Below are 9,092 nucleotides of genomic sequence, written 5' to 3' on the forward strand. Positions count from 1 at the left end.
TGGGAGAGCCAGTGGGAGAGCCCAGTGAGAGAGCCATTGGGAGACCCAGTGGGGACAGCCCAGTGAGGGGGCCAGTGGTATCTGCAATTAGCCCTACCGTCTATGAAAGGCTCAGGTGAGTTTGCATGCTCCCTCCATTACTGGAGCAGATTTAAGGATGTTCTGGGAAATCCTTGGTCTCTGAGCTGCTGGCAGAGACTTGCAGAGGCAGAAACGGAACTGTCCACAGTGGGTTGGTGCCTGAGGAGACTTTCTACTTTCTGGGCAAAAATAAGGTTACTATGCATGGTACCACCGGGCTAGCGAGTTTCCAAACAGCTTGGCACATGCAGCTTGGGAAGGGGTGTTCGGATGAAGTCTGCATCATGGTCCCTACGGGTCCAGCGTAGCTGGCTACAGACAGCTATTGTATTAGTTTCTTTGGCCTTTGTGGTATACACCAAACTTGATTAAGTTTGGGTGCATTACAACACCAGAGCTGAAATAGCTATGCAGGTTTTCAACAAGCCCAATAAAAATAAAGCAGATATAAAGTCAAAAAGGTGAATACTCACACTTAAATGCACGTGTATAGACACACACACACACACAAACACACACACCAGATTCTTTGAATTGTATACTTCCCGTGGGCATTTAAGCATTTGGCTTTTGATTATTAATCATCAGAAGCCTTTGGGAGGGGACATAGGCCATAAGAGGCCGGGGGAGGTCAGACAATTGTTTGGTGTCACTGACCAATGAAGGTCAGAAATAAGCACCTTTGAATTGATCTACAAATCAACAGCAGCACTGGACTTGATCCAGGACAACTCTGTCCATACCTAATTTAGGACACTGGCTCTCCATAGGAGGAAGAGCTGTCCTTTTCCCTGGGGAGGGCACAGCTCCAGGGTTCCATGATTGGCCCACCCCAGCACTTCCTTCCTGGCATTATGCGTTGGCTGTAGAGCACTTAACAGGCAATTCTGGACCCAGGGGTCTTTTAATTCCCTTGTGTCCTGGGGTGGGGGGGGTGGGTTGGGGTTGTGGGGGTGGACGGTAAGGGGGACACAGGATGAAAGTGCACCCTGGAATTTTGTAGGAACTGCAGACCAGGCCCTGAGATATCAGCCAGCCTTTCTGGGAAAATACAGAACTGGGCCACAGGCTGGAAGAACAAGAGGTAATTTATTTCCCGGTTCTCTTTGGGGCCTGGTTTAGCAGTGGGGTAGACGGGCCAGTGGGAGGGTCTTCCATGAAATATCACTATCAATGGATTTTATTCTATTCTGCTGATTTAACAGGGTCTTCTAATTGTTAGACCTTAATCTATAACTCCTTCACTAAGGGAAGTTAATCTAGTAAAGGGAATTTGAATTTCTTTTTAGTCGTATAAGGAGAATCTCACAAAGCCCCCTACAGGTGGGATTCTATGTGAATGAATTTGAAGAGCTGGATTGGCCCTGGAAGACAGGCAGGGTAGATCTCTCCTGACACCAGTTAAGAAGCAGAAATGAAAGCCTGTCAACATTCAAGGCTGGGGCCCAAGGGGCCTGATGGCCATACACAGGGCCCTTCCAACGACAGCCAACTGTCTACACCTATCTCTACGATCATCTTATAATTCGAATAAGGTGCAAGCTGATAAAAGACCAGTGTGAATGCAAGATGAGCTCTTAACGTCAAGATTTTAAGAAAATCAAGTTGAATGCTTGGTAAAGACTTCATAAAAGGTGCATAAGACCTTACTGTCAGTGGAATATTAAAGACCACAAAAAAGAATCGTAACTCTCTAGGGATTCTGCATTCAAATACTCCCCAGTGTAAGCCCAGGTTCCAAGGAGCTAAAACCCAAGTCCTAAGACAATGCATTTTGAGTGTGGCTTAGACAAAAATGAAAAGGGATTCCAAACAGCTTGTCCAAACACCAAGAAAGGCCTGGACCCTACAGCAAAATGGGGGATAAATGTGCATGTCTCTGGCTTAAGTAAAAGCAAAATGTTGAAAACATGCCACTTTGGATGACATTCTGATTTCATGACCCTTTAAAAACGGAAGCACTATGTCTCAGTCTTCATTTCACAGATAGGATTTCTCATACGGAACTTCTGAATTTAGATATGACTGCGTCTATCAGATCCTCGCAGCTCCCTGGATTCAGAACGCAATGAGTTTGGACATTTTTCGAGCTGACTCTCCCAGTGTCCACACGCAGCCTGCTTGCCAGCGCCCAGCGCCAGCTCCCTGCCTTGCTAAAGGGTTTCGTTTGTGAAACCGCCCCTCAGCTGTCTTCTGTGACTGTCATTATTTCTCAGTCTCAGCAGCTCTGACTTTCCATCCAGTGGATAAACTAAGAAGATCTCAGAACCGGAAATGGACGAGCTCAGCCAGCTGGTGGGAGGGAGGGGTTCAGCCTAGGCTGGGGGTGGAGAGTACATGGTCTATTCCTGGCAGGAGTGGACTTCAGGAAGGAAGAGGACAGAAGCAGGGACAGCAGATGACAAGTCGCTCAGCTTGCCTGTGGCAAGAGTTCCGTGTGTACAATAAAACATGGGTGTGTGTGATTTTCGGGGGGGGGGGTCCATTTCCACCCAAACAACAATGACCCATTCCACAGCGGCTGGGCATCTGTCCACTTCTTGGTCACAACGACCTGTTCCAACAGATTCTGTCACCAGAGGCAGCAGGGCCTCTGTGATTGTGATGCATCCAATCACAAGTGTGTCAGACTGAGCAGCACTGAGCGTGGGGCCTGGACCCTGAGATAAGTACTACTGCACCCCAAATTACAGACGACACAGCTTAGATTCCGTAGTGAGTGGGACAGCCAGGACTTGTACCTGGGCGGGCTGATCTGAGCCCACACCCTTAACCATGAGACCAAACCTAAAACTTCTGTATGCAGGACCTAAAACTTCTGTATACAGGCCTGCCCTGGGGACCCGGCAAGGACAGAGCTGTGGCCACTCTCCATGCACCCACCAAGCTTCCTTGCACAGCTAAGGCACAAATGACATGCCCTGGGGGTCAGTACGACAGTGTCCCTGATGGGGGGTGCACAGGGCCTGCCAAAACAGCGACAAGAAACAAACCCCAAAAAACCGAAACAAATACAGAGGATTCACCCAGGCATCACTGGAGCTTGTGTTTTGTGTCAGCCCCTGGCACACCTACAGGAGGTTTCCTAATCAATGAACCCCCAAAGCTCAAAGCCACCCTGAGTCACTTAAAATTGCCTCCCACGCTCAGATGGAGGCCAATCTGTGCAGGAAAGAAACTTGGCAGCGGTGGCAGGAGCAGGGCGCCGGAGACAGGAAGGAATTCTGGGCAGCCAACCCCTGGCCCCCTGGCGAGGTGACAGGGAGAGACAGGCATGGCTGGGCAACGTCCCTGGGGAAGGCCGCATCACAGCATCTAGGCTTGGTGGGGTGGCAGGGAGTCTGGTGGTTGAGGGTCCCTCTGCCCCCCAGCATAGTGGAATATTTACTGCACATCCTGGGCCCCAGGGAGCTGGAGCAGCTTCTGGACCCACCTGTGCCAGGTGAGACCCACAGTTCAGGCAGAAAGTCCCTGGGGCCAAAGCTTCACCCCTGGGAGGGGCTCAGAGCAGACCCTCCCTGCCCCTCAATCTTCAGGGATTTGACTCTGGTCACAGCCGACTTCATTATTCCTCAATCTTGACTTCCAGCTTTTTCTGAGCCAATCAGACCTGGCTGTTCCTTTGTTATGTGACAGAGAAGTCCTAAAAGCCAGGATTGGGAAGAGAGGTCTGAGGTCCCCTTTGTCTTATAAACAGAAGCACAGAGGAAGAGTGAAATCCCTTGCTCCATACACCAGGGCCAGACAGGAAATTGTTCCAATTGCAGATGTTTGCAAAGGTTCATTAGTGAGTCAGGGGTTCTGGAATCAGGATATTCCACTGGGACAGTTTTAGGGATGGCACTTGGGTTCTCAGGCTCGCCCACGTCAAGCTGACAAGGGGAAAGGGTGGTGTCCACGCCCAGCCCCTCCTCTCACGGCTGTGTGACCTTTATTGAGTTGCTAAACCTTGCTGCCCTTTAGTTTTCCCATAGACAACAGAGATGATAACAGCACCCTACATAGGAGTGGACGGGGGTGTTGGGAGGTTAAATGAGATGATCTCTGGGGAATGTCTTAGAATGTCCTAGAAGACCCTTAATGAATGTAAGCTTCCATTAACATAAGTGTCCAGGTAACTGTTTCCAAAGCAGGCTTTGAGGTGTGTGTGTGTGGGTCTTGTGCCTCAAAGGATATGTCAGGGCTTCCCTCTACCCACTAGACAACACTCTCTTCAAGTTGTGAAGACAAAAACTGTCCCTGGACAGCACAGTTGTTCCAGGGGTTAAGAACCACTCTGGTAGGGAAACAGCTGAGCTCCAGCTGAAGGCTGGCTCGTGGCCTTGCTGGCAGCCCTGGGGAGGGCTGAGGTCTGCACTCCCCATGCCTCTGACACCAGCCCAGGTCGGCAGTGGGAACACCCAGGGCACTGAGTTAGGAGTGGCTGGGCAGGTGGGCATCCCTGGGCAGGTGGGGGGCGGCCAGGGGTCTCAAAAGTGAAATGATGGAAAAAGCCAGCTGGAAGGAAGAAGTAGGGAACTAGTGGGGCTCCCCACTGCCAGCCTTCTCTCTCCCCTTCCCCTGGCATAAAGAACACCTGCTGCTACAAAGGTGCTGGAGGGGGGGATCAAGAAGGGAGAGGTGGGCAGTGGGGACCAGCTGGCGGAGCCATAAGCTGGGAGGGCTGCAGTGGGGAAGGGGGGAGGTGCAGAAACAAGAAAAGGGGCGTGTGGACAGACCCCAAGCAGCATAGGCAGTTTTCTGGGTGTCATTTGGACAGGGAGCAGGGACAAACCAGATGGGCTGAGTCTCCCAGCCTTGGTGATGCCAAGGTCTCAAACACAGCCCCATGCTGCTTCTCCCGCCACCTTCTGAGCCGTTTCTTGCCATTTTATCCACTGAATTGTTTAATGAGTCTGGGCAAACCAGACACTGCATGGCTAGCCTTGTATTAAACCCCTGAAAGTGATTTTGTTTTTGAATAATTCGTTTGCAAAGTGGGAGTAAGGAAGACACCAACTAAGTAAAGTGAAAGGCACAGTCCCGCTGGGAAACTGCCCTGGGGGCAGCCAGTGTGCACACAACCGGCAGCCTCTCAAGCCAGCCCCGCCTGAATGCGAAGCGGGGTGGACTCCAGTCCGGGTGCTTTACACATTTCCACAATGGGCTTCATAAACCGATACTAAATGGGCAGAAAAAATTCAGTCCTGACAAAGGACACCACAATCCCATCCCATCTCCAGATGGGCAATGATCTCAAAGGGCATGTAGGGAAAGGGTTTGTTCAATAGAAGGGGCTCCTCTCCCACGTGGGGTACAGCTGAACCTCCTTCAATCAAACCGATTCCAAGTTTTCTTCTTGCATTTTGTGGGAGTCGCCCACTTCTTTTGTTCCTGTCAAGGGAACTAGAAACCACTTAAAAGCCACGCCCTTCTAGGACGTGCTGGCAGCAGACAGGTCTGTGCAGGGCGGGGATGGAGTCACAGACTGTCACTCAACCCAAAACAGCAAGGCCAAGGACTCCCCCACCTGCCCAAAGGCACCCCCCAAGAGTCAAGTCTGAGGATAGCAGTAAACACACCTGTTACGGGAGGAAATGCTGGTGGAGGAATTGATTGGCTTCAAGAAGCCCTATGGATTGGGCTCTGGGAGGAGGGAGGGAGTTGTTTATTTATTTGTTAGAGGAAGGTTTGGAGATGGGGGATGGATAAGCAATTTGTAAGTGGTAAACATAAGTAGTATCATAACAGGCAAAGCCACACCTCAGAATTAACCACAGAATGAATTATGGTAGGAAGCACATTTCTCTTTCGGTTGGAAGACAGGTCATTTGGAGGGGCAGGGGCCGACTAAACTAAAAAATATCCTGCTGAGCTTGGGGGGGGCAGGAGGGGCCAACCTGGCAGTCGAAGCCCTAGGTCCCCCCCCCCATGTCAACCCCAACCAGCTGGAGACCCAGCGTGGAGTTACAAGTTCCTGAGTGCCACAGGTCATTCGGGTCTTCTGGGTCATAAAAGCGCCCCGGCATGCTAGGGATTCTGGGACTGGGGTCCATGGCCCTCGATGGGACCCGGCTTTCCCAAGCCCCCGGCTCGCTCAGCTGGCACGGTCCGAGCACCGGTGCCACCGCTGCATACACTCGCTATCAGCTCCGAGCCGGCTGGATCCTCTAGGAAGGATCATCTTCAGGCTCCCGGGAGGGTTCCAACAGTAAGAGCTCCAGGCCTTGCCAAGCCCAGTGGCCCATCAAAGCGCCAATGCATTTCAAAATGGAGCAAAATCACGGACGCGCGCGTGGACTACGCTTTGTTCCCGGTGCCCGGCTGAACGCGCTCTCCCACGCCACGCTCACTTCCCCCCAAAGCACAGCCCCGGCCGCGATGCTGGGCCTCCCTGAGAACCCTGCTCCCTCTAGAGCCAGAGCCCCGCGCCCAGTTCCGGCCATGGGGAGGTGGTGGGAGAGGGGGAGGTCGCGTTCAAATCCTGCAACCTCCCCGCGGCAGGTTCGGCTCCGCCGAAAGCCCTGGAAGCGCAGCGGCTCGGATCCTGGACGCCACCGCCCCGAGGCGCACCCCCGCGGCGCGGACTCTCGACCCCGACGGGAGCGCAGCCATTCTCCAGACATCCGTCCATCACCGCGTGGTTGATTCGGCCCCTAAGATGTCCAGACCTCTCAGCTGCGCCCTCGCACCGGTTTTCAGTGAGACAGAATGAACCAGAAAAGCGCGAGCACCGGCTGCTCACTATTCTCTAGGGGTCCCGTTTGCCCACCCCGGGTTTCAAGGGCGCAGTGAACTCGCGCTCTTGAGCGAAAACCTCGCAGGTTTTCTAAAATAATATCCTGTCACAATAATGCCAATACATCGGGGACGCCTATCTGGGTGTCTGTGGCCCCCGAGGCCAATTAAGAAGTGACAGCAGCTCAGGGCTAGGGGATCCCTCCCACGCCCAGTCTTCCCAGTCTCAGCCGGGAAGGGACCCGGCAACGCCCCAAGGTCTCTTCCCAGGACGTGAGATGTTTTCTTGGCAACCGCTCTCCGAGCCCCCTCTCATCCAGTGGGGGGAAATGGGTGTGGCCGCAGCACCCGAGGAAACCTCAGCCCCCTCCTCACATTCTGCCGCCGGGAGAAGCAACAGGGCGTGAAGCCGAGGGCCGGGTCTGCGGGTTCCCTGCCCCGCCCCGCTGCGACCGGCGCCCTTCGGTGGTCAGCCTGCTAGGGCGAGGCCCCCAGGGCGCTCCGGGCGTGAGACGCGGCGCGGTCCCTGCACTGCCTCGGGGCTGCGCGCGGAGACCCGACTCCCACGCTCCGTCGCCGCGGAGGCTCGGAGCAGCGCGGTCCGGCTCCGGGAGGGGTCGCGCAGGCTCGAGCCGGTTCCAAGCATGACCCGAGTTCATCGACCCCAGCAAGCCCCGAGATCTAACAAAGAGCTCGAAAATGAGAGACGAAAAGGGAGGGGGAGGGGCCGAGGCCTGAAACACCCTCATGGAATAAAACCCAAAATACCCGGACTGGCAACTCAGCCCACATACACCCTACAAACAAAGCAGCAAGCCTGGGAGCGAGATCCCCAGGAACACTCAAGCCCACGGCAGCAAAACGCCAAGATTTCAGCGCCCCCCACCTTCTGTGATGACAGTCCCTCCTGCCCTCCAAAGCCCAGCCGCCCGCTTGGCAGGGTTCTGCAAAGGCGTGACACGCCGCAAAAAGATGGCACCTCGCGTTCGGAGGGGAAAAGCGGGGGTGGGGGTGGGAGTGGGAGGAGGCACAGCCTACCCGCCCCCTCCTCGCCCACCGGGGTCCACACCCACTGCCGCAGTGAGGGGCGAGCCCTGCGCGCCTGCCCCGCGCCTCCGGCAGGGAGCGCACACGCGGGACGCCCGGCTCAGGGCGCCGACAAGGGGCCCGCCCCGAAATGCACCTGCAGCCCCCGCGCGCTCTGTGCCCGGCTGCTGCGTGCACGCCTGCGAGCGGGGACCCGCCGCTGCCGAGTCCTTCCACACCCCAAGGCCAGGTGACCCTGCCTTTCCGAGCCCCGTCGGAGGGCTGCCTTCTCTCGGGCGCGGCGCGCCTGCCTCTCCGTGGCCAGGCGCGCGCAGGGGGAAGGGCAACTGAAGTGACAGCCCGGGACCCCTCCCCATCTCCCGGATGGAGCTCCCAGCCCCCAAATGTCCCCTGAAGGTTTCTGAAGGAGGAAAACGGGGAGGGGGTCGGCCACCGCCTCAATCAGGGGCAGGGGAGGTTCTTCGGAATCGTCGCTGGGGAGGTGAAGGAAGGGGCAGGCCGGGAGTCATCTTTTCTAAAACCCGAGCCATACCTTCCTTAGGACGGATGACAAACCGAGCCCGGAAAATCAGGCTACAGGTTTGAATTCGGGGGTCATCATAGGACACTCCCCCCCTCCACAAACGCACGCCCAATGCGGCAAAAGGCGGCGATCGAGAGTGCACAGCAGCCCCCTCCCCCAGGTCACCGCCATCTGCGCCCCACCCAGCAGCACAACCTCTGCCCGGGTCCGCGCGAAGCGGGTCGTGTGGACCCCCCAGCACACACGTACACACACTCACACTCACACACACTCACGCGCGCGCTTGCGTGCATCTCTGGCTTGGGTCCCTTTCCCAGTCGCCCTAGTCCCAGCTCCCGAGCGCAAAGGCGCAGGGAGGAGCCCCCGCGGTTGCCCCTGACTAAAGCTCCTGAAACCCATTTCTACGGCGGGGGGCGAGAGGCGGCGGCTTGGGGGTGCAGGGCGTGGACTGGGAGGCAGGTGTCGGAGCCTCCGGCTTACCTGATGGTTGACAGAGGGCGAGGACAGTCGAGGAAAACAGTGGAGGAGAAAGTGGCTGTGGCGGCGGCGGCAGGGGCGGCAGAAGGTGGGCGGCGGCGGCGGCGGCGGCGGCGCTGCTGCGGGTGCAGGAGCTGGTGGGCGGCGGAGACTGCGAGAGCGCGCGCCGGCTCTAAGACGCGCTCCCGAGGTCGGCGGCGGCGCAGGCGCGAGCAGCGGGAACGCGAGCCTCCCCAGGGGAGGGGGG

General features: G+C 56.1%; 1 protein-coding gene across 15 annotated transcripts in view; it reads right to left on the reverse strand.

Moving 5' to 3' along the window:
• Positions 1–9,018, reverse strand: part of MAPT (microtubule-associated protein tau) — an 84,485-nt gene extending 75,467 nt beyond the window's left edge. For 5 of the 15 annotated variants that reach the window (XM_004684058.2, XM_012726187.1, XM_004684056.2 and 2 more), the window contains exon 1: positions 8,849–9,014. The gene's annotated coding sequence lies outside the window, so the exon portion shown is untranslated. Of the gene's footprint in view, positions 1–8,848 lie in introns of all 15 variants that reach the window. The other 10 variants (XM_004684055.2, XM_004684054.2, XM_012726185.1 and 7 more) reach the window with 4 other exon arrangements.
• Between the last annotated feature and the right edge of the window lie 74 nt (positions 9,019–9,092).

Source organism: Condylura cristata, unplaced genomic scaffold, assembly GCF_000260355.1.
Source record: "Condylura cristata isolate star-nosed mole 26May11 unplaced genomic scaffold, ConCri1.0 scaffold00017, whole genome shotgun sequence".
NCBI classification, from domain to species: Eukaryota; Metazoa; Chordata; class Mammalia; order Eulipotyphla; family Talpidae; genus Condylura; species Condylura cristata.